The sequence below is a fragment of the Lepidochelys olivacea genome, assembly GCF_965140295.1.
Source record: "Lepidochelys olivacea isolate rLepOli2 genome assembly, chromosome: 2".
In the NCBI taxonomy this organism is placed as follows: Eukaryota; Metazoa; Chordata; order Testudines; family Cheloniidae; genus Lepidochelys; species Lepidochelys olivacea.
Window position 1 is genome coordinate 123,931,528 of NC_140412.1, and position 22,869 is coordinate 123,954,396.

Consider the following 22,869-nt stretch of genomic DNA (forward strand, 5'->3'; position numbering starts at 1 on the left):
TACTGGACCGGCAACTTGGCTGTAGGCAAGTCAAAAGAGTTTGACTTGAAGGGTTGAATTGTCACTTGGATCTCTGGGTCGATTAAACTGGGGTCCACTAAGGAAGCATGGATAGCTGACACTTGTGCTCCGGTGTCCCTCCAAGCGGTGACCTTCTTCCTGCCCACACTCACAGTTTCTCTCCGCTCCGAGAGTATCTGGGAGGCATCTGGGCCTGAGGACCTCTGGTGTGATTCTGGTGCAATGAACTGTACTCTGTTGGGGTTCTTGGGGCCGTTGACCTTTACATGCCCCAGCTCATTACATTTAAAACATCGTCCAGCTGACAGGTCACTGGGGCAAGGTGGGTTGCTGGAGAACGGGGTGGTGGGACGATAATGTATCTGGAGTGTTCCTTGGGGTGTAGGTGGGGCCTTGGGCAGCTCCCAGTAGTAGGGTGTGGTCTGAGGTTGTCCCTTCTGGTATACACTCCAGCTTCGACCAGTTTTTTTCTTTTCTGCCACCTCCACCCATTTGGCTCCAATCTCCCCCGCCTAATTACAGTTTTGGGCTTCCCATCTAGGATGTATCTTTCTATTTCCTCAGGAACACCCTCTAAGAACTGCTCCATTTGCATTAGGAAGGGCAAATCTACTGGAGAGTCAACATTTGCTCCTGATATCCAGGCATCCCAATTTTTCACAATGTGATAGGCATGTCAGGTAAATGACACGTCTGGTTTCCACCTTAGGACTCTGAACCGCTGACGGGAATGCTCGGGTGTTAGCCCCATTCTGACTCTCACCTAGGTTTTAAACAGTTCATACTGGTTCATGTGTTCCTTAGGCATTTCAGCCACCACCTCGGCTAAGGGTCCACTGAGCTGCGGCTTCAGCTCTACTATGTATTGGTCGGTAGAGATGCTGTACCCAAGGCAGGCCCTTTCGAATTTTTCTAAGAAGGCCTCGGTATCATTGCGTGCCTTGTAGGTGGGGAACTTTCTGGGATGTAAAGTGGTACCTGGAGAAGGATTGCTAGGGTTTGTTGGTATATTCTGCTGAGCCTTTGCCTTCTCCGTCTCCAGTGCATGCTTCTTCTCTTTTTCCTTTTCCTCCAGTTCTTTTTCCCTTGCCTCCATAGCTTGCCTGTGGGCAGCCTCTTGGATTTTTTCTGCCTCTTTCGCTGCCTCCATTTCTTTGTCCTTTGCCTCCACAGCTCTCCTGTGGGCAGCCTCTTGGGTTTTTTCTTCCTTGGGTTCTGTCATCTTAGCCTCTCTGTTTTTAATTAACTTTACATCCGAGAGTTAAAAAAAACAAAAAACTTGGCTTGTAAAATTTTGCTGCGCTGTAATATGATACCTATATTCTGTGATAGCTATTTTCAGCCTACAGAAAAATCCTCTAGCTGTTCTTAGCTTAAAAAAAAACCAAAAAACAAAAAAAAACCCTCTTCAGGTCTGTGAAAAACTTGTGAATTTCCCTGCAGGACGTTAACTACCCTGACTTGAGGTAGAGAAAACTCCAGCTCAAAAAAGACAAATCCCTTTTGTCTCTGCTCAGGCCCCCAGGCAGAGACAAAAAAACTCTAACTGCTTGTAGCTTAAAACCTGTTTCCAAGCAGCCCAAAGGAAAAAAAAAGTCCTTTTAAAATCCTAATGTGCTTCTGGTTCAAAATGATCCCCAAAAAATCTCAAATTGATCCCACCGCTCTGCCACCATGTCAAGGTTCCTTCCCCACTCTGAACTCTAGGGTACAGATGTGGGGACCTGCATGAAAGACCCCCTAAGCTTATTCTTACCAGCTTAGGTTAAAAACTTCCTCAAGGTACAAACTTTGCCTTGTCCTTGAACCCTATGCTGCCACCACCAAGCGTGTTAAACAAAGAACATGGAAAGAGCACACTTGGAGATGTCTTCCCCCCAAAATATCTCCCCAAGCCCTACACCCCCTTTCCTGGGGAAGGCTTGATAAAAATCCTCACCAATTTGCATAGGTGAACACAGACCCAAACCCTTGGATCTTAAGAACAGTGAAAAAGCAATCAGGATCTTAAAAGAAGAATTTTAATTAAAGAAAAAGTAAAAGAATCACCTCTGTAAAATCAGGATGGTAAATACCTTACAGGGTAATCAGATTCAAAACATAGAGAATCCCTCTAGGCAAAACCTTAAGTTACAAAAAAACACAAAAACAGGAATATACATTCCATTCAGCACAGCTATTTTACCAGCCATTTAAACAAACGCATTTCTAGCTAGATTGCTTACTAACTTTTTACAGGAGTTCTGAAGAGCATTCCTGATCTGTTCCCGGGAAAAGCATGACACAGACAGACAGACCTTTTGTTCCCCCCTCCTCCAGCTTTGAAAGTAACTTGTCTCCTCACTGGTCATTTTGGTCAGGTGCCAGCGAGGTTATCCTAGCTTCTTAACCCTTTACAGGTGAAAGAGTTTTTCCTCTGGCCAGGAGGGATTTTATAGTTCTGAAAAACAGAAAGGTGGTTACCCTTCCCTTTATATTTATGACATGAGCCTAAGTGCTCTTGTGTCTGAAACTCTCTCCCTAAATGGGATGCTGAGAGTTAACCCCAGTTTTCTGACACCACAGCTATTAGATTGTACTGAGAGTCTCTCATCATGCTATGCCATGCCACATGTGAGTGAAGACAACCGGAGGGAAGATTAACATCATGCCATAGAATTTAACAGTACAGAAAGGCATTTTCTTGATTCATAGCCTGGCATCAATTTATACATCTAGGTATCAGATTCAGGGCTTCTAGTAGGGAGATGTGGAGCAAGTATTAGAAGAAGCTGCCAATGTCATTCCGAACTAATTTTGCAAATGCAGGTAATTTCACTGTTCTCACATCTTCCCTAATTTAATATTAAATGCAAACTGCATTACTTAGTCTGACATGACAAGAATCAGACAGCATCAGCAGACCCTTGAAATTAGCAGAGTGAGTTTGCTGGAGGAATTATTTTGCTGATACAAGTCTTCCTCAGGATAAAAGGCAACCTTACTAAAAAACTGCAGAAATAAAACAGACTGAAATATTTTACATCAATCAGAGGAGGGACTAGAGAACTAAGGACTAATCTGGCATGAAGAGCCACATTTTTATCTCAGATGCTCAATGCAGCATGTAAGTAAATGAGAGCCAGGCATGCTCATCTGACAGGAAAATTTGGCTCTTATAACCAGGTACAGGGAATGTTCCTGTTATCCAAACATCAAGGATGAGCTTCACTAAGGTGTTTAGACACCTAATTCCCACTGAAATCATTGGGCATTAGGTGCCTAAATACTATTTTGAATCTTACCCCAAAAGTGCCTGCTTAGTCTCTCCTTCTATATCACTTGCAGCAGGACTAACCTAGATTTTCTGTCACAAGGACTGGCAGGAATTTGACTATGGAGACTATGGAGCCATCAAAGGGAAGGAATGCTGAAAAGTGTGATGGGCAAGCAGATGAGATGCAATAGGGACACCTATGCTGGAAGGAACTTAAAGAGTTAAGGCATGATTCTCCATTGCACTGGAGTTTGTGCAGTCTTTTACACCAGTGAAGAGTTAGTGTCAAATGCTACCAAATCAGAATGGTAGGTTTTTTACATTAATTTTCCATTGGTGTAAATGACTGTACAAAGATGGAGGACAATGGAGAATGAGGGCCTTTGTCACTATACCCAGAGGTACTGTTGATTTTCTGTGTCATTTCTGGGTTATTACTAATAAAACCCTATCCGCAGTGGCAACCTCACTGCCTCCTAGCTCCTGTCTGCACTGCATATGACAGGGTGTTGAAACTGACTGGATCCTACCTCCAGAAAGAGGAGAGGAAGAAAAAGCAAGCAGAACTCCTTGTGGGGGACGGGCTATGTGACGATGTTCTGTCATCTAAAGCTGGCAAAAAAAAAAAAAAAGGGCGGGGGAATTTTTCACCCCAAAATGTCTTTTTTAAAAAAAAACTAATTTAAAATGTTTTTCATTGAAAAAATCAAATTTTAAAAATCTTTCAAGCAACTCTACCTCAACTTCAAGCCACAGAGTGTCCCCAGAACAGGCTGTACTGCAGAGGTGTGAGGAAGAGAAAACAAGCAGCAAAATGCTATGAGAAGGGATGTGAAGGCAACAAAAGACCCAGCCCAGAGCAGGGGCAAACAGAAAACCAGGACAGAGAAAATAAGCTCCATGTAAAGCTTCTGCAGAGAAGTGGGGCTGTAGGCCAAAAACAGAGAAGCTACAGCAAGGACGCTCAGATCCCAGAGACATAATGGGAGAGCGGTCTATCTGTGCAGGAGCAGTTTTGTGCTGTACCAGGACTTGTTAATAAGCATAATGAGTACAGTAAGCTTTCTAGTCCACACCATGGGGCACAAGGCAAATGGCAGACTGACATCAGGCCTACTGACATCAGAAGAATGTGAATGAAAAAGTAAGAAAATTGTTTGATAGTCATTCCATTGGGAAAAACCTGGGCAACCACCAGAAAAATAGAAAAGAGAATCAACAGGTCACACTACAAATTTAGATGCAATGGAGCTCAATAAAAAAAGCTAAAAAAAAAAAAATGGAAAGCAGAAAAAGCTAGCAACAGTGATGGAAGACTTTGGGGGTGGGAAATAGAATAAAAAAACTTATGGAAAATGTCATGAAACATTCCATCTTTCCTGGAAAATATGTTTCCAGCCTGAGGAGCTGAATGCTGTAAGAGTTAGCAGAAAGGCCAAGCCTAAAGCTAAAAGGAAGAAAAAAACAAAGGCTGAAAGCCAAGGAGAAGGAGGAGGAAAAGGCCAAACCTAAGGCCAAAAGAGATGAGCAAGCCAAAAGCTAAAATGAAAAAAGAAAGGCCACCCTCGTGTCAAAGAGAAAAAAAGAAATGCAGTGTATTGATTGCCAGCTTAATAAGGAAGCAGGAAAATCTCAATTCAGAAAGCCTCACTTGTGTTCCAGTACAGTTTACAGTTAGGTCTTATTGGATTTTTCAGTGTTAATAAGTCTTTTTGGCCCTTCAGCAGAAAGGTGTAGGAAGGGACTGAAAGAGTTAATGCTGTAGGTCTCACTACACCAGGAAGTAGTGCTGGATATCTTCTGTGTTATCAGTAATAAAGATCTTACCTCTGTGGCAGTCTGATGTGCCTCTTTGCACTCTTTGCTCCTGCCTCTATACTGGGGTGGGCAAACTATGGCCCATGGGCCTGATCCGGCCTGCGAGCTGTTTTAAGCTGGCCCAAGAGCTGCACCATGCAGCTTGGCCCCGCTCCAGCCGAGGCACTGAGTTGGGGGCCGCACCACGCGGCCCACAGAAGCCAGCATGGCCCCGCTCTGGCTCCTACGTGCTCCAATGGGAGCTGCATGGGCGGTGCCTGCAGATGAGCAGAGCCAGCTGGCCATGCCTCCCCGTAGTAGCCGGAGAAGGGACATGCCACCGCTTCCGGGAGCCGCTTGAGGTAAGCGCCACTCGAAGCCTACACCCCTTGAGCCTCTCCCCCATGCCCCAACCCCCAGCCCTTCTCCCCTTCCCACGCTCCGAACTCCTCGGTCCCAACCCAGAGCACCCTCCTACACCCCAAACTCCTCATCCGCAACCCCACTCCAGAGTCTGCACCCCCTCCCGCACCCCAACCCCAATTTTGTGAGCATTCATGGCCTGCCATACAATATCTATTCCCTGATGTGGCAAAAAAAGTTTGCTCACCCCTGCTCTATACCACAACACAAGAGCACCAGGTGGAATAGCACTCTCCTGATCAAGTATTATGGGGGTTAATTGCCGTCACTGAAAATGTTACAACTCATTTCTAGCTCTTTACATTTTAGCCTCCCTCTTCTGGCATTGTTTAAAGGTCCACATTTTTAGCCATGCTGCAGCAAGCTTCCAGACACAACTTCCTATTCTGGTGTATCATTGATATTTATAAGATCTCTGTCTACCAATGTGAGAAGGAGATGATGTGCTTTTTGGCATTTTTCCCTCAGAAGTGAAGTCCTACATCATTTCATTTTGAGAAAAAAAAATCTCGGTGCAATCACCTTTCTCTCACTCCTTGTATCACATTAGCATCTAGCCTTCTTTGGGGTACAAGAAAATCTGTTGCTGCCCTTTTAGAACCCTGTTTTCCCAACTGGAGATGTGCTGAATTCTGATTGAATGGAGGGGCAGAGAAACTGAAATAACAAAAATAAATGAATAAAATGCAACTTTAATCAAGTGTTAATGGGAAAGAGACTTATTCTGAAACTTTCTAAACATTTCACAGGGCTCAAGACAGACTTCTTCCATACATTTTACTAAAAAGAAAAGGAGTACTTGTGGCACCTTAGAGACTAACCAATTTATTTGAGCATGAGCTTTCGTGAGCTACAGCTCACTTCATCGGATGCATCTGATGAAGTGAGCTGTAGCTCACGAAAGCTCATGCTCAAATAAATTGGTTAGTCTCTAAGGTGCCACAAGTACTCCTTTTCTTTTTGCGAATACAGACTAACATGGCTGTTACTCTGAAACCATACATTTTACTTACACTCATGCAGCTGAGACCCTGCCTGCCAGTCAGAAAATATAGAGAGAAAAGGTAGGTGAGAAAATATCTTTTATTGGATCCACTTTTGTTGGTGAGAGAGACAAGCTTCCTAGCTAGACTTGAGTTTAGGTTGATCCTCCAGAATGTAAATATGATCCTTGTGATAGAAAAGGCCATCCTGCAGCCTGAACTTGGAGCTGGACTGAGCATCTGCATTATCCAGGGTCTGGCCGATCCGGGTCACAAAGAGGTTGTGGGACAGCAGAGAATGGTTAGATGACATTAGATAGTGGATCAGCTGATACCTGACAAAGTTGAATGCCTTAAGGATTGTGGTGAGGAGTTCCTTGCTAGTCTCGAGGTACTCCTCTTTTCAGGACAGTGCATCCACTTTCCCATTTGTAGCCCCCAGGTGATAGGGTACAACAAAGTCAAATCAGGGAAAAAAGACAGACCAGCAGATATGGCACTGATTGAAGTGCCTGGCTGTCCAGAGATACTCTAGGTTCTTATGGTCTGCGAGAACCTGGTCTGGGAATGGAGTTTCTTTTAGGAGGTGACACCATTCTTCAAACACTGTCTTGATTGTCAGTAATCCCTTGTCCTAGATGTTATTCTTTTCCACTGGGGTCAGTCTGTGTGTAATTAAAAGGCTCAGGGGTGAAGTTGACTATGGGAGCCCACACGCTGGGACAACACTATGCCTATGGCAAAGTTTGATGCATTGGCTTCCACAGTAAATGGTCTGATGGGGTTTGGATGGATAAGGATATTTGCCATGGTGAATGCCCACTTCAGCTGATCAAAGGCAGGCTGAGCCTTCAAGGACCAGATGAACTCCGTTCTTTTTCACAGAAGTGCCACCATAGTGGCAACCAGGCTAGAAAATTCCTCAATGAAACACTAGTAGGAACTGGCAAAGTCCAAGAACCACTGTACCCCTCATACATCCTTCAGAGCCCTTGATTCATATATGGCTGCTACCTTGCATGGATCCATAGTTAGTCCCTTAGGAGAGACAATATACCCTAGGAATTCAACTCTGTCCCAGTTGAACTCATATTTCTCAAGCTTCACATACAAGTGGTTTTGCCAGAGTTTCAGACATGGCACACATGCTGTTCATGAAGATACTGATCCTCAGAAAAAAACAGGATATCATCAAGATAAATGACCACAAATTGGTCCAACATGTCTTGGAAGATATCATTAATGAAGTGTTGAAAGGCTGCTGGAGCGTTGCACAGGCCAAAAGGCACAACCAACTGTGATGTGAAATGTACATACCTGGTAAGGAGAGCGGTCTTCCACTCATCTCCTTCTCCAATCTGAACTAGATTATAAAATCTGTGAAGGTCCAAATTGGTGAAGACCCTGGATTAGCACAGTCCTTCAAAGAGCTCACTTATAAGTTATCAGGGGTACAGTTTCCAGATTGAAACCTTATTTAATGCCCAGTAGTCCACACAACAATGCAGAGAGCCATCCTTCTTAGTCACAAAGAAACATCAGAGTCCAATCCAAGGACCCTTTTTGTAACTTTTCCGTGAGATAGCTCCAGAGAGGGAATAGATTCACTTGAAAGGGACCTCTGCTCCAGGCTAGAGGTCAGTGAGGCAGTCCTATCTGTGATTCTTTGGTGAGATATCTGCCTTTTTTTTTGTTAACACATCTGCAAAAGCCTGATACTTGGCAGGTATTCCCAAGGCATTTTGGGAGAGTAGCAGAGGATGCAGAGTTTCCTTCCTGATTCATTCCTTTTGTCTCAAGGTCCCCTCGGGTGCAGGTAGAACTGCGGTCTAGGAGAGAAGATTGTTGTCACTATGGTGAATTAAAATGATCCCTTTCAGTTGTCTGTCAGATCCGTTAATCATGGCGGATGAGCCATAGGACGCAGAGCATGACTAGAGAGTGTGGTGCATGGATCAACCTGAAGTGGTGGATTTCAAGGTGACCTAGAAGGGTGATAACTTCTAAGAGAGCGGTTTGGTGAGTGACTCGGCCTGAAGAGAGGAGTGATCTATAAATGATCTCCGCCAAGTCAGGAGGAATCGTGTGCTGGGTTAGGATAGCATGCACTTGGGCAAACTCCAAATCCACACAATTTCTTCAAACACCAGAGTCCACCAGAGCTTCTTGGTTAACCTCCAACAACGTGGAGTGCCAGAGGAGGAGTGGGAGTTGGAGGGGTGTCAGACTGCAATTAACTGTTGCCAAAGACCCTGTGGACCTGCCTTGGCATGAAGTACTGAAGTGAGGAGGAAGACCCCAACCCATCCCAAACCCCTCTGTCTGGACTGGAATGTACTGTTTCCCAATTGGAAATGCAGACCAGGCTTTTGCATGGTAGCTTAATGTGAAGCGTCCCCATTTATCGCAGTACAGGCATATGCCCGATGCTTGATACCAGTTTTCTCTGTATCAGAAAGATGAAACTAGGCATGGCCATGGGCGCATCAAGCTGCTGGGATGAGGGTACCAGAGGTTGACGGATCCTACCTGGTAAGACTGGGGGGGTCGGAATATAAACCTTCCATGAGGTGGTCCTCAATCTTAATTCTGAGCTTGACTAGTGGTTCTATTTGCACAAGCTCATCTTTGATCCCATGTTCAAGGCTGAGCTAGAAGTGGTAGCCCTGCTCTGCCTCATTCTATGTGGTATCAGCTACCAGATGCTGAAATTCCTCAGCCTAACTAGCATCTGACTGGAATCCCTGCCTCAGGATCTGGAGTGTGGCCTTGGCTATGCATTGGTACAGATCATCAAAAATTACTGCCATGGCTTGAATGAAGTGCTCAAACTGGCTTTGGTCACTTCCAAACTTGTCCAGCAGAGGAATTTTAGGTTCCTGAGGGGGAAGAATTGCAGGTGATATGGCCTGTGCCTACAGCATAAAAATTATACCTGCAGCTGTAGGTTCCACAGGGTGCCCACTATCTCAGACAGGGAGATGCTGGCCTCAGTGGAATCCATTAAGTAACTGATCCATTCCTACTCCCCTTGTTTACTTCCTTTTTTGTTTGGTTGTCACAAAATGGATGTGGGCAGTCAGGCCGAGTGGTCAGAGCCAAAGTCAGGAATCAGAGACTGAGAAGAGCTGAAGCAAGGGTGTAAGTGTTGAGCAGCCAATGGCCAAGCACTACTATTGGATAGCAGGTCTGGTAATCCTGTTCAGGCAATCAAGCAGTCTGGCTGATTAGGGATTTCAGCTGCAGATAGCTAGCTGATCCCAGGCACAGTTGCAGACCTTCATTCCTGTCATTTACAATGCTATCTCAGAAGAGTTCTTAGCTCTGGTCATCCACTCCCAGGACATGGTTTGTACAGAGAGAAGTTGGCTTAACGGAACTCTGCTTTCTGAAAGTCCATCCATAAAGCATAAGAAAGATAAGTCCAGGAGCTTTTCTTCTTCTGCCCTTCTTCTGTGTTTGCTCCCCAGTGTGTAGGTGCTACTGGCTTTGTGTAAATGCTAACTTTTGACTGGTTATATTGGAATGTAAACATTATAATGTCAGGATGCAGATCAACTTTAGGGTTGGCCAGTAGCATTGGCTGTAATTCAAACATGAATATCTTCTAGCTCATTCTTCCCTTAATTAAAGGTTAAGTCCTTACATTGCCCAGCCTGTAGTACAACATGGATAATGCATTCACATAGAAAGGATGGATGGCTTCCCTATTGCTTCCACATAGTCACATGTTTTCCTTATGATAAAATCTTAAAAGAGACTGAGGAACACCTGATTAATTAGACAATGAATTTTAATACAAAATTAAAACAATGATGCAAAACATTCAACATTTCATTATTTCTGGCTCTGTATTTTTTTCCAGGAGAAAATAAACAAACAAAAGGCCAACCAGCCAGAACTAATTATAGAATCATAGGACTGGAAGGGACCTTGAGAGGTCATCTAGTCCAGTCCCCTACACTCATGGCAGGACTAAGTATTATCTAGACCATCCCTGACAGGTCTTTGTCTAACCTGCTCTTAAATATCTCCAATGAGGGTGATTCCACAACCTCCCTAGGCAGTTTATTCCAGTACTTAACCACCCTGACAGGAAGTTTTTCCTAATGTCCAACCTAAACCTCCCTTGCTGAAATTTAAGCCTATTGCCTTCTTGTCCTATCCTCTGAGGTTAAGAACAATAATTTTTCTACCTCCTCCTTGTAATAACCTTTTATGTACTTGAAAACTGTAATCATGTCCCCTCTCAGTCTTTTCAGACTAAACAAACCCAATTTTTTCAATCTGCCTGCATAGGTCATGTTTTCTAGACCTTTATTCATTTTTGCTGCTCTCCTCTGGACTTTCTCTAATTTGTCCATGTCTTTCCTGAAATGTAGCTCCCACAACTGGACACAATATTCCAGTCGAGGCCTAATCAGTGTGGAGTAGAGTGGAAGAATTACTTCTCGTCTCTTGCTTACAACACTCCTGCTAATACATCACAGAATGATTGTTGAAAAAAAAAAAAAGCAAATGTGTTACACTGTTCACTCATATTTAGCTTGTGATCCACTATGACCCCCAGATCCCTTTGTGCAGTACTCCTTCTTCAGCAGTCATTTCCCATTTTGTAAGTGTGCAACTGATTGTTCCTTTCTAAATGGAGTACTTTGCATTTGTCCTTATTGAATTTCATCCTATTTACTTCAGACCATTTCTCCAGTTTGACCAGATCATTTTGAATTTTAATCCTATCTTCACTTGCAACCCCTCCAAGCTTGGTACTGTCCACAAACTTTATAAGTGTACTCTCTGTGCCATTATCTAAATAGTTGATGGAGATATTGAACAGAACCGGACCCAAAACTGATCACTGCGGGATCCCACTCGCTATGACCTTCCAGCATGACTGTGAACCACTGATGATTACTCTTTGGGAATGGTTTTCCAACCAGTTTTGCACCCACCTTATAGTAGCTCCATCAAGGTTACATTGCCCTTGTCTGTTTATGAGAAATGAAGAAAAGAACTGAGGTAACTCTTTTGCAGTAGTAACAATACAAAGCATTATGGTTAATCAGAAGGGCATAAACACAGTGAGTTAAAATCTGAAATCAACAACCTACAGTTAAAACTTGGAATAATGCCACACATGGACATAGACCTAAATTCTGATCTAGGTAACACAGGTATAGATCTGGAATAATTTGACTGACTGTACTGGAGTTACTCTGGATTTATACCAGCATAACTGAGATCACAATCTGACTCATAGTCTCCTTTTAAATTTTTTTTTTGCCACATTTGGGCAGTTATGCACCTTAAGCAAAGACACATGACTTGACTATTACATAAGGTATAAGAAAAAACCACAGTGACCTGACCACTGTGGGCTTGAACCTGATCCCCTTGATTTCAATGGGAAATATAGTTAATGACAAGATATTAGGAAAAACTTTCTATTAGGATAGTTAAGTACTGGAATAGGTTACCAAAGGAGGTTGTGGAATCCCCATCAATGGAGATTTTTACGAACAGGTTAGACATATCTATTAGGGATGGTCTAGGTTTACTTGCTCCTGATTCAGTGGAGGGAGGCTGGACTAGATGAGCTCTTGAGGTCCCTTTCAGCCCTACATTTCTATAATTCTGTGACTATATTAAGTGCACACTGGAGAAGAAACATTTCTGTCTCTTTGAGAGGTAAAGGTACAGGGAAACTTTCCTAAAAAGAGGGGAAAAACATCACAAAAAGAGATTTGTCAGAAGTGAGCAAACTGAAAACATTCTATCGCTGTTAGTATATAGAAGATACGTTGGGTAACTTCATTCCTGGAGCACAAAAATAGCCTTCATTTAAACAAGTGGGAAGGCCCATTTAGGGATTGGAGTGTGAACCCCTTACTCACATTGGTGGTCAATGGGACTTCTCCTGAGTACCTGCTCATCAGCATGAGTAGGAGTTTCACAACCAATTGAAATGTAAACGTGCATATCTATTAGCAGGAGTGAAAAAAAATTCCCCTTCTCTCCCCACTCACACACCTTATCCATGGGGTTTCATCATTGCCCAGGCCTATTAGAGAGTTTTTCCTTCCTTCTTTAGCATTTTGACCATTGTTGGAGAAATGATTACGAACTATTTGATCGATCCAGTCTGGCAATACTTATGTTCCTGTGTAACAGTCATTTTCCATTTGAACTGATGCATTGGGTTTACATTGTGCAATCATAATTTTATGTATACTTTAAGTATATTTATTCAGTGCAGATGGGGTCATGTCTGATTAACGAGAAAATAATATATAAATAAATAATTATAATTAAATGAATGTTAAAATACTTTGAGTCCTAGGTATATGTCTTCACACTTGATAGAAACACTTGGGTCCCAATTCAGGAAAGCACAGATTGAAGTTTATCCCACTTCAGGACAGCACATACACACATGCTTACTTTTAGAATGTTCTTAAATACCATTATAGGCACATAATTAAGTCCCATGGACTCTAGTTAAGCACGTGCTTAAGTACTATCCTGAACAAGGAGCTTTCCTGAGCTGGGGCATAGGTTAAGATCTGGTGAAGAACTAGGGCAGAAGTTTGTCTCAGTTTTACTGTTTATGTAAAGTTGCCTAGGGCCAGTTTTAACTTGTGTATCTAGAATTTGTTAGTTTTGCTTACTTTTTGAACAAAGAGGATGCACGTCAAATGTTCAACTACATTTTAGGCAGCACTTCACCCACCCTTAAACTCATTTTTGTTCTTTCAACCTCCTGAGGTGATACTTTCCTTCCAATGGAACTGGAAGTGTCTCTGGGGTGCATGTCATATCTTGAAAGACAGAATACCAGTTTTCCTAAATTACATGTCAGAGCCATTTTCTCTCCACACCCCTCACATGGAAATTATCTGAAATAAAACCCAGATGAGCATCTCACATCACAGCAAAGTATAGCCCTCAGCAACTATGAATTAGGAATTGATTTTATCTGCACTGGTCCTAATGAATTAATTCAGTATTCTTGTGAGCCTCATCTTTACCTGAAGAAGAGATCTGTGTAGCTCAAAAGCTTGTCTCTCTCACCAACAGAAGATGGTCCTATAAAAAATATATTACCTCACCCACCTTGTCTCTCATCTCACAGATATTCCACTGTAATGTAGCATTACAGAAAGGAACGGATAATGGCCATGCTTTAGGTAAAATATTATCACCCGAGTAAAATATGTTGGATTTTGTTTTTCACTGCTATGTTAAAAAAAAATCTAACCAGTCACATGAATTATGCAAGAGTAAAACTTCTGTCTTTCAATACAGTTCAAAATGTCCAAGGAAGGGGTAAGTACAGCCATTAACTCTGCAATAGCTAGAATATAGAATGCTGCTCTTAGCTGTCAAGACAACTAGTGACATTTAACTTTTCTTTGCACCTAGTTTTATCATCTAGTTTTTTTTTTAATTAAGCTTGTAAAATAAACATGCTGGCCTCAGATGTGAGCACATGCTGCTAAGCAGAGGAGCTGATTAGACCCACATGGGGGTCAAGCTATTGTCCTTGCCTTAAAGTTCCTGATTTAGTCTGCTCCCCCTCCCTCACATCATCCCTTGTCTTTCTTCATTACCCTCCCCTCCTCTGTTCCCCCAGTGATGCCTGTGCTGATGCCATAACTGTCCCAATGTCCTGCACATGGAATGCCTTCCCTGAGCTGGTCTGCAAGGGGTCTCCTCTGTTCAGTCAGATTGCTCCTGAAATCCTCAAGATGCCCACGAGAAAACTAGTTGACTGATAATAGCATGGTTGAGGAGTAATTAGGCATAGTTCATATATTTCCTACCAACAAATCAAACAACCCCCCCCACCCCCATTATATAATATCACCAGACTGTGACTGATCACCTTGAATGCTCCAGTTTCCCCTATCCTGTGTCTGTAATATCCTTTTAAATTCTCTGGGACATTGACCTTGCCTTCCTTAATATACGTTCAGCACTCAGCACATTCTGGGTGCTAACTGAATTGAATAAAAATTAGGGTGGTCAATTAATCGCAGTTAACACACGTGATTAACTCAAAAAATTATTCATGATTAAAAAAATAAATCGTGATTAATCACACTGTTAAACAATAGGATACCAATTGAAATGTATTAAATATTTTTGGATGTTTTTCTACATTTTCGTATATATTGATTTCTCTTACAACACAGAATACAAAGTGTACAGTCCTCACTTTATATTATTTTTATTACAAATATTTGCACTGTAAAAATGATAAACAAAATAAATAGTATTTTTCAATTCACCTCATACAAGTACTGTAGTTCAATCTCTTTATCATGAAAGTGCAACTTCCAGATGTAGATTTTTTTTTGTTATATAACTGCTCTCAAAAATAAAACAATGTAAAAATTTAGCACCTACAAGTCCATTCAGTCCTACTTCTTGTTCAGCCAATCACTTAGACAAACAAGTTTGTTTACATTTACAGGAGATGCTGCTGCCTGCTTCTTATTTATGTCACCTGAAAGTGAGAACAGGTGTTTGCATGGCACTTTTGTAGCCGGCATTGAAAGGTATTTATGTTACAGATATGCTAAAAATTTGTATGCCCCTTCATGCTTCGGCCACCATTCCAGAGGATATGCTTCCATGCTAATGATGCTCGTTAAAAAATAATGCGTTAATTAAATTTGTGACTGAACTCCTTGGGGAAGAATTGTATGTCTTGTCTCTGTTTTACTCGCATTTTGCCATATATTTCATGTTACAACAATCTCGGACGATGATCCAGCACACGTTTGTTTTAAGAACACTTTCACTGCAGATTTGACAAAATGCAAAGAAGATACCAGTGTGAGATTTCTAAAAATAGCTACCGTACTCAACCCAACGTTTAAGATTCAGAAGTGCCTCCCAAAATCTGAGAGGGACGAGGTGTGGAGCATGCTTTCAGAAATTTTAGAAGAGCAACACTCAGATGTGGAAACTACAGAACCCAAACCACCAAAAAAGAAAATCAACCTTCTGCTGGTGGCATCTGATTCAGATGATGAAAATGAACATGCATTGGTCCGCTCTGCTTTGGATCATTATCAAGCAGAACCCATCATCAGCATGGATGCATGTCCTGTGGAATAGTGGTTGAAAATGAAGGGACATATGAATCTTTAGTGCATCTGGCACGTAAATATCTTGTGATGCCAGATGCATGCGAACAGTGCCATGGGAACACCTGTTCTCACTTTCAGGTGACATTGTAAACAAGAAGCAGGCAGCATTATCTCCTGCAAATTGTAACAAAGTTTGTTTGTCTGAGCGATTGGCTGACGTAGGACTGAGTGGACTTGTAGGCTCTAAAGATTGATATTGTTTTATTTTTCAGTGCAGTTATTTTTTGTACATGATTCTACATTTGTAAGTTCAACTTTCATGATAAAGAGATTGCACTGTAGTACTTGTATGAAGTGAATTGAAAAATACTATTTCTTTTGTTTATCATTTTTATAGTGCAAATATTTGTAATGAAAATAATATAAAGTGAGCACTGTACACTTTGTATTCTGTGTTTTTATTGAAATCAATATATTTGAGAATGTAGAAAACATCCAAAAATATTTAAATACATGGTATTCCGTTATTATTTAACAATACGATTAATCACTTGACAAAATACAGCATAAATAAAAATACAGTAAAAATACAGTAAAAAGTAAAAAAAGTAATCAGTAAAAATACAGCATAACATAGGAATAATACAGATTTAAAAGAAGTTGTTTGCTAAATGAACACCTGCTATTTATTATAAACATTATGTGAACCTTTCTTAACAATTAAGAACTATTATACACAGTATCTGAATAAACTTTAAGGTCAATATAGCCAAAAGAAAAACATTTAATATAAGAAAAATAGAAGAAACATGTACTAAGTTTCTGTATATATAGTATTTGTGATACTGAGTCAGGAAAAATCCCAAAACACTACATGTAGCAACAATGAAGTATTATGAAACCTTGCAAGTGGATTTAATGAGCATAGTCACTGCCCAGAAGCAAGTAAGGGGAAAAAAAGGAAGTAACTGTCCATGGAAAAGGCTGTATAGAGGGACTAATACGTTCTAAACCTGTTTCTTATGAATCGTGAGTTCTCCGAAGCACAACGCATCTTCCTGTGTATTTATACCACACCTAGCACAATAGGTCCCTGAACTTCTTGGGGGACTCTGGGTGATTATTATTATTAAAGAATAAATAAATATTATTATTATTAGCTCACTTCTCCTGTGTGTCTGGAATGGGCTAATGACAACTGCCATTTTCTATGTCCTGCTGCTTCAGTGGGAGTCATGGTAAGATACCCATTGACGTCCATGGGAACAGATTCAGATACAACATTTAGAGATGTGTAATTTTAAAAAAATTGCTCCACCATTATTGGCAAATATTTCCTGTTCAGAGACCAGCAATGACAGTGGTTGAAGTCTACAGGCAGAATAAACTTCTCCATATTTCCTTTATAGTAGTCTGTCTCCCTGACCTTTCTAAATTACTCTCAATTCAGGGCAAAAAGGATTAAATTTTACAACTTTCAAGTTCAGTCTCTCTGTGGCGGATACAATTTAGAACAATTCATAATAGTTTAACTGCATTCGTTTTTTTTTTTAAAATATGGTGCAACATCCAAAAGGGACTCTCTCATTTCATTTAGGACTTGAAGTTCAATATAGTGGAAAGGCCAATTCTTTATCTTGTAAGCTATTACCCACTTTTATGCAATAAAAGATTTTTTTACTAGCATCCATTGGGATGGAGCTCCATGACTTCAGAAGAAGTACTCCAACACGCTTGAAGCAAGACTGGATAAATTTTTATAGATCTTTCTCATAAATGAAATCAACAAGCCACACTAAACCATTATTCTAAATGTAAGGTGCAGCACTGACCTTGGAAAAGAAACAATTTCAGCCATGCCAGGGTTCAACTGTTCTTTCACATAAAGAACAAAGTAAGTTAAAACTTCATTTTCAAATAATAAATAAAATAGTAAAGCTTTCTATTGTCCTAATTTTTACTTTTTAGAGTTCCTCCTTTATTCACTTCCATCTTAATCAAGGCATTATCCTTCTGACAACCGGGATTCCAATGCTGTTGCACAAACTGGTCAGAAGAGTGCAGTGCATAATGAGAGATGCAGCCAGCAACATTTCTCAGGAGGTAGACGATACTGTCTCCGCACTGCCCTCAGCCTCTGCCCAGTCTGCCAAAAGAGTTCTGTCTCCCATTGGACAATACTGCATACCATGTGGCTACCACTATGTCAACATCTGAGTGGAAACTTTTAGTATTTTCTGGGGGAAACACTTCACATTTTTCACATGAGACATTAATGGGACTGGAAAACTCTTTTTATGTTTACGCTATGATGTTTATTAATTTAGAATATAATTTGTGTAACCAAAAACTGCAATCAAAAATAATGCACCAATACATAATACTTTCCCAACCGTATACATTTCTGCAGTGAATCTTACTTCATTTTTTAGAAGTGAAGTAACAAATGTATAATCCTCAAGAACTACAGCTTAATACGCAGGATATCCAGAGTTTCCTTGGTCCTAACCTTATCCATTGGAAAAAAAAAATCACTTTGTGTCATTAGAAGATGCAGGCATAGTTAAAAATGAATGCAGAACATGTACTCAAACAAATGCATTCACCTTGCATTCATTAGTACAGGCATTAGTAATTCTATACTATGTACTTTAGTACTACTCACTGCCAGGAAGAAAGATAACCACGAGAAAAAAATTGGTAGCGGAATTTGCTTGTACAGCTAATTGAAATATAAGCAGCCACAATACAGGGTACATTTCAGTCAGTCAGAAAATTGTCTGAGTGATAATCACATTAATTATCCACATTATAGTACAGAGAGCCCAGGTTGAAATTTAATAACGCACGCATCTTGAAGATGCTGAGAGATAAATCATAGATTGTGATTCTGCAAGCATCATTTGTTTTAAAACACTGTATTGTTTCTGAAAATTGTATTTATTATAGCTACGTGAAAGTATTACGTATTATCAAAGGGGAGTATGTTTCTATTGTTATGCCTCACACAGTTTAAGCAAGATATATTTGCTTTTATTACTTACCTTCCCTAGCCCCTTCCCTGAAAGAATTCTTTGCATTCCTGGTATATAACACTACAAGTGACCACCTCCTCCCCATTTTGCTCTGCTTGGTTCTCACCCACCTCTAAGGGTCCTACATCATGGTCATCTTGCTTCCAGCTGTGAAAGTGTGGAAGGGGCTTCCTCAGCAACATGTTACTGCTGTCCCACAATTCACCAGAGGGGTTGCTATTAAATGCTAAGCCAACAGTGGCTAAGTACGTTGATTCAGCTCTTGACAGCATGGACAGAGAGAGAGGTGAGGACATGGAAGAAAGACAGAAGTCAAGAATCAGAAAGAGCAGAGGTCACTTTCATTACATTACAGAGGATACTGCTTGGTCACAGGGCCTGTCCAGTCACTCAAATTATATTAATATTTATACATATGTGTACATCCTCCCTCCCCCCACAAACTTTCTGACTAAAGTGCATATCAAGGACCTACAAAGTTAATTATAGTGTCACCTGTAGGAAGCACTTTTTCTCAAATGTAAAACTTCCAGTTATTTCCATTTGCTCTTGTATGTTCTATTCCCCCCATCCCAAACACACACGACCATAAGCAGGGTTGTATTAGGGCTTGGAAATGACAGTTAGCTTTTATTTTTGTTCCTGTGTCTCCTAGAGTAGAAGTTGCTTGACTTTGAGAAATCTAGGACTCTGATGAAAAATATTAAAAATTAAGGAGTTTTGTAATCATTATACAGTTTCTTAAGAATGATGTACAACGACAAGACAATTGAATTTTGATAGAATTTGTCATGAAACATCCCCATCTATGCCTGGAGGGAATTCAGGGGAAGATTCAGATTTTAAAGCTAAATGCCCTTTGTGCAGCCTTCTGGCTTTGTGTCCCTACTGCAGTATATATTTGCTCCGACCTCCCCTAATAGAAATCCTTAGAGGAATTGGGTATGTTCTGTATACATCTTTGGAGGGAAGGAAGCTTGAGTCACTTTGCAACACATCACACAAGATCACACAATAGATGAAATAAGGAAAGACCTACTAAGGTCATTCTGTTCCTATTAATTTGATCAAGAATAATGCGTCAGACAGTAAAAATGTTTGGATTCACATATTTACAGATTTCTGTGTATCATATCTGAAAGCAGAATTAGTTATTGTAATGGTATATGATGCTAGAACTGAAAAGGTGGAAGCAAGAGGTATTATCAATTTATTCTTCAAAGGGACTGTTTCCAGTGAATTGCACACACACAAAAATCATAATATATGAGGCCCAAAACCAATCCTATAAGGGCTCAATGAATGCAACAGAAGACAAGATTCGTCCCTTTGTGTCAGAAAACAAAATGCTCTAGTTAGTTAGAATCTGAGATACAAGCTCCCATCTGACATGGTTTCAAGACAATATGCATATTTTGGCTTGAGCCTATCCCTAAAGAATACTTAGGCCAAGCCAAGCTTGCTTATAAGTCACCCAAGCACAACACAGAGATTCAAACAGGAATAATAAAAGAGATAGATGTAATTAAAACCCCAAAACAGAACTGGGCAAAATTGCTATAGTTACACTTTACAAAGTCAATGAAGGACTGGAATGGAGCAGCTGAAATAAGGTTATTTGGCATAGGGTCATTGTAATGATGAATTAGGGTTAATTTGCTACTTGAACATAGGTCAGATACTCTGCTGTTACAAAATACTCATTTTACTAAATATATTTTGGCTTACTTTTGGCTTTGGAAAATAAATATTGCAATGTTAAATTAAATATGCTCTGTGACAAGGACCTACAAGAGTGGAAGACTATGATTTTATAGGCAGTTGGCTCTTATATACTATTAATATTATATGCACTTTGTAGCAAAAGCTTAAGGCCTGCCCTGCAGTGCAGAAATACTTTGCTACCCCTTTCAGGTTGCAGGCTTTTTTTTTTTTTTTTTTTTTTTTTAAATGAGTACACGAGTTAATTAGTGGTTAAGTATTCTGTCTCTTTGCCTGGTCTATCTTATCCCTTATCCCCACAGTAAAGTTTAGTTTTTCCCCTCTTCTCACAATCATTACAACATTAACCAGTGCTGCCAACAAAACTAATTGAAGGTCTCGTGTCTTTAGGATCGGCTTAATGAAAAACAGGGGAGTTAAACAAATTCATTCAGCTTTCTGTAATTCCTATTAATTCATGTAAAGGCAAAGAGGTAGAAAAATAACCCAGACTTTTTTCCACCACTTGTCTTAAAAAGTCATCGCCACCTTACAGCTGTATAATTAAAAGTCATTATTTTTGTAACCTAAATCTCTCATCACTCTTTAATATGGAGTTAATAGTATTACATTTTGTCTTTTCAACTGAAGCTAGGTAAACACACAAAGACAAATATTTGTGAATATTCTTCCAGATTAATCCAATCCATTCTCTTTACTGACATTTGAATCTTTTTTACTCATTTGGGCCCTGATTCAGTACAGCATTTAAGTATGAGTTTAAATCCATTCCTGTTCTGTATATCACTTAAGTAAATGCCTTAATCCCATTGATTTCAAGGGGATTCAAGCATATGCTTAAACTCAGGCATGTGCTAATGTGGGCGACAGGGATGGGCTGCTATACTGGGGCCTTAGGCCCTGATCCAGCAAAATTCTTAAGCATGTGTTTAACTCCCATTGAAATCAATGCAATTTAAACACATGCTTAAAGTTAAGCATTTTGCAAACATTGCATGGGAACAAGCTATTAAACAGCAAAAATAAAACAAAACAAAAGAACGAATTATTGGGCTAAATTGTTTGTTGTGGACAGTTTCCCCAGCTTCTCTCTCAGTTATGTAGAAATGTGCTACTGCGTAAGCCCCGCCAGTTTTTAATTTCCTACCAAAGAAAAGAAAAGAAAAGAAAAGAGAAGAAAAGCAAAAAAAAAAAGACAGACAGGACTAATAATTATTTATTTGTATTACAGTAGTGCCTAGATATGCAAATAAGGAAAGGGATCCCATTGTGCTTGGCACTGTGCAAACACATCAGTACAGAGTACTGTATAAAGGCCTGCGCCTGTGAACACTGCATTTGGAAATCCCTTTGAAGTCATTTGGAATTCAGCCCACAGACGGTTTGCAGGGATCACGACTTAAATGCTAAAGTATTATTATTAGTTATCATCAAGTGTTCTGAAGCAGACAAAAAGTGACCTGTGCTTTCTTATGCTGTGATGAGCAAAGTAATATAGGATCTGAAAAACAAATTGTGGCTTGTTGACTATGTATATCGGTTTGTTATATTTAAATGGACAGCAATGTACTTTTTGCAACTGGGCAGAGGTTGAGATTTTTTTCCTTTTTCTAAATTAAAAAAAATTATTTAAATGACATACCTGTAAACCAATGCAGGTTAATGCATTATCAATATAGAATATGGGATAAATTCTGCTCTCAAAGATCTGCATCTCCTAAGAACTATAAATGTATTTCAGAGGATGTAATTTGGTCCTGTATGGAAGGTAATCTTCCAATCTTGTGGGATATAAATTATCTATATAAAGGTGCAAGAAAAGTTAACAACCCCTATATAATAGGGCCCTCCTACAACAGCAAATCCCAGCCTAGTACACAGTTTGAGTACCTGGGGATCTCAGGGAGGGTTTGGGAATTACAAAAAGGGAGAGCTCCCTAGCGTTGACAGCTTTGCTGAAGAAATGAGCTTGTAGCCCATGCTCACAATGATGTAATCATTAGTACAACAAGCTGAAACAGATTAACAGTAAAGGATTACAAAGGGGCAGAAAAGAAAGAAAGAAAGAAATGCTAGTCAGGAATAATTATCACAGTGTATAAAACTTTCTACTCTTTTATCATAAATTGCAAAGTTTTATTGATGCATATTTTATCACAGCACTCTTGCCATATGTGATCTGAAGACTCAGAGCCTGTCCCCAGAGACAGAAGTACTGATATAGATAATCAAGAATTCCTTTTATGCTTCTCTCAACACAGCTACAGCTCACATTGAAATTAGCATCTTTTACAATGCAACGCCAGTTTGCTGCCACAACTAGACATGACAGCTGGAGAAAGAGGCCTGCTCATCCAGTTATTCCTTCAAATCTCAATTTCATTATGGTTTGTGAAGATGGTGTACTGTATGTAAGCACTGTGGATCGTCAGTGGCTAGCAGAGAAATGAATCTGCACACAACCTATGTAATCCGGAAATCAGAGAGAAACTGTTCAAAATAAAACCAGTGATGAAAAGCATGATCACAGACAG

At 40.3% G+C, this 22,869-nt stretch overlaps 1 protein-coding gene across 2 annotated transcripts in view; it reads right to left on the minus strand.

Annotated features, from left to right (window-relative positions):
- Nucleotides 1-22,869, minus strand: part of CDH20 (cadherin 20) — a 166,660-nt gene that overhangs the window by 128,459 nt on the left and 15,332 nt on the right. The gene's annotated exons all lie outside the window — the stretch shown is intronic.